The sequence below is a fragment of the Elephantulus edwardii genome, unplaced genomic scaffold (assembly GCF_000299155.1).
Source record: "Elephantulus edwardii isolate Elephantulus edwardi_28Jun2011 unplaced genomic scaffold, EleEdw1.0 scaffold00192, whole genome shotgun sequence".
NCBI classification, from domain to species: Eukaryota; Metazoa; Chordata; class Mammalia; order Macroscelidea; family Macroscelididae; genus Elephantulus; species Elephantulus edwardii.
In genome coordinates, this window is record NW_006399942.1 from 2,803,175 (window position 1) to 2,806,470 (window position 3,296).

Genomic DNA, 3,296 nt, shown 5'->3' on the forward strand with positions numbered 1-3,296 from the left:
GGTTTCCAAAAAGTCTTTTCTCCAGAGCAATCCAGTGACTCCGTTGTCAAAAACGGAGAGTTCACGGCTTTAGGTCCATGTCGGCGACTCCTGCACTGGCTGGCTCGCAGCATCCCCTTCGGCCACCCCGTCCCTGAGAAGGCCCAACAAGGCCTGGCCGCATCCAGCACCCGGGCTGCCCCGCCCACTGTGCACTGCACTGCCCCGCCTCTGGAGTCAAGGATTTTAAAACTCCTTCCCACATACTGCGGGCATTTTGCCAAGAGGCATAAATTCTTAGAGAAGAACATCATGTTTGGAAGGGTGAAGGGACAGCGTAGGAGAGGAAGCCCCTGGACAAGCCAGATTGACACTGATATTTCAGAGACAGTGAGATTGGTTCAAGATAGGGCAGGGGTTAGAGCTATTGTCGATAGGGGCTGCTGCTATGAATTAGAGTTGGAGTTGACTCAATGGCACATAACAACATCAGCAGCAATTTTTAAAAAAATCTTCCATAAACTTCAGCAATTGTCAATTATTCCATCTTACTTGATCTATAATCACACCCTTGGTACCAGCAATCAGGAGATGAGGAGATATATTGGGAAAATCTGCAGGCAGGGATTTCTCCAAATGACTGAGGAACAACAATTTCATTTTGAGGATTAAGGTGCGTCTGTTTCAGGCTATGGTAATTTTAATCACTTGCTATATATATAAGAGCTAGACAATGAATAAGCATGACAGAAGAATAATTGATGGCTTTGAGTTATGGTGTTGGAGAAGAGTGCTGAATGTCCCACGGACTGCCAAAGGAACAAACAAGTATGTCTTAGAGAGGGTGCAGGGCGAGTTGCTCCTTGGAAGCAAAGACGATTAACACTTCATCTCATGTACTTAGAGCATGTTATTAGGAGAGGTTATTCCTTTAGAAGGGAAATCATGCTTGGAAAGGTGAAGGGTAGGCAAAAACGAGGAAATTACTCAACCATTCGATTGACATAGTGACTGCAGCAATAGGCTTAAGTATGTCAGAAATGATGAGGATGGCACAGGATAGGGCAGGGTTCAATTGTTCATAGGGTCGCTATGGATCATACTCAACTTGACAGCATCTAACAAACAACAAGAGGTTGCAAACAACTCCCTGACTAACCTCTTTCTCTTTTATGTCTCCTACTTCTAGTTAGAATAAGTTCTTCATGGGACTACTTTGGGCCCATTCAGATAATCAAAGATAAAAACTAGCTGTCATTGAGTCACCTTGTGTTGACCCCGTATGTTTCAAAGTAAAACCATGCTTCCAGGAACTTCTTGGCTTTGCACTTTCAGAAGCACGTTTCCAGGTCTTTTATCCAAAGTGACTCTGAATAGATTCAAACCACCAAACTTTTAGTTCATAGTCCAGTACTTTAAAATTTGTGGCACCTAGAAACTCAAATCCAGGGTAATCTGCCTACTAAAAGGCCCATATCCCTAATCACATCTGCCATGTAACAACATGTTGACAGGTTCAGGTGATCAGAACACAGATATTGCGGGAGAAGGGAGTAGGAGTTGAGAATTATTTACCTTTTAAGAGTCAGAGACTGTTCTAGGCAGAAAGGAAAGAGCAAGTCTAAAAATCTGACATAGGAAAGACTTTGCCCTGCACAGGACAAATGCAAGGGAGGATCACTGTGGCTGCTGCACTACAGTGAATATGTTGCCTGTTACATGCACTTCTTTATAAGGGAAATTGTTTTCCTTGACTGAATTGCCGAAGTGTAGAATCTATTAAAAATTTGAGAATCAGTCTTAGTCATGCTACAGCAAAAGACCTAAATCATAGGCCTCCTAACTTTTAGTTAATTTCAATTCCCCTTGTTATTTAGGATCACTATGAGTCAGAACCAAGTTGATGGCAGTGGATTTTTTTTTATAATCAGCAATATTATTATTCAAATGTTTGTGTAGGTACTTCTACCCATTAGCATTTTTTAATAACCAATCAGCATTTTAATGTCTAATTTTTTTCTTTAAGTATTGACCTCTATCCAGACACAGTATATGCAAAACTTCTATTTCAGCATCAAAAGGCAAAAATTAAATGTAAAAAGAACTGAGAGCAGAAAGAAGACATAACCTCAGAAATTCTTTTTTAAAATTAAAAATTAATAAAAACTAAATTTTTTCTCTTCCTTACAGCTTTTCACTTAGACATTTAGTTTAGTGTCTTGTGGTTAAATGTTGTTAAAGAGGATTGCACCTGTATTGTGGTCTGTTTTTAAATAAACTTGCACCTGCAGTGTGGCTTTTCATAGAAACGCTATTTGGGATACTGCATGTCAGTTGTTTGACCATTGTGCAGAGCTCTTCCCCTCTGGGCGTGACCTAATTCATGAATAGCACATTTCCAAAAGTTCATTTGAAAATCAACTGCTTAGATGCCATAATTTTTTTCTAAGGTTGCAGTAATAAAGAGTTCAAGATTCCTACTAAACTTCTCAAACAATAATATATTCCTTTCGATTCACAAATCTGTGGTCCAGCCTCTCTCTCCAGTTTCTCAAGGAAACTTCTATTTTCAGAGAGAAGTCTCTACATAGTCAAATATGTCTGCTTTCCTTTTCCTGTGCAGGAATTTGATAATTTATGTGTCTGGATGCCTTTTTAAAATTCTATTATTTTCCTCATCATAATTTCTCCCACTCTTTTTACTGTCAATCTGTGCCAATAATTCTAAAATCTTCAAAACTGATCTAAGTAAATTGTCCTTGATTAATTCTTTCTGGTGTGTTCCCTCTTAACGTTTTTAACTGCTGATAAATTCATGTTTCATCTCCATATCTCATTTTACTGGGTGACATATAACTTTACAAGCTCTTATACTTTGTTAGATAGATGAAGGGACTTAAAAAACCACAGAGACCAGTTCATAAAGAACAACATCAAAGCACTACTAAAAAGGATAGGAGGATGCAAAAGTCAAGGGAAGAATAGAAGATAATCATTTTTTAAAACTCTGTAATTTATTGAAACTAACATTTCCTTATGAAAATTTAGATGACAGTTACCTGACCAACTGACAGGAAGAGATCTATATTTGTTTCCATTCCCAAGGAAGGTGATCCAACAAAATGTGGAAATTATCAAACAATATCATTAATATTGCATGCAGGTAAAATATTGCTGAAGGTCATCCAAAAATGGCTAGAACAGTACATAGAGAACTACCAGAAGTTCAGTCTGGAAGAGGTTGTGGCACCAGGGATATCATTGCTTATTCAGATGGATAATGGTTGAAAGTAGAGAACACCAGAAGAATGTCTATC

The 3,296-nt window shown here is 38.7% G+C and overlaps 1 pseudogene; it reads right to left on the reverse strand.

The window, feature by feature from the left end:
- The window catches only part of LOC102860033, an 8,609-nt pseudogene extending 8,316 nt beyond the window's left edge, over positions 1 to 293 (reverse strand).
- Positions 294 to 3,296: the final 3,003 nt, after the last annotated feature.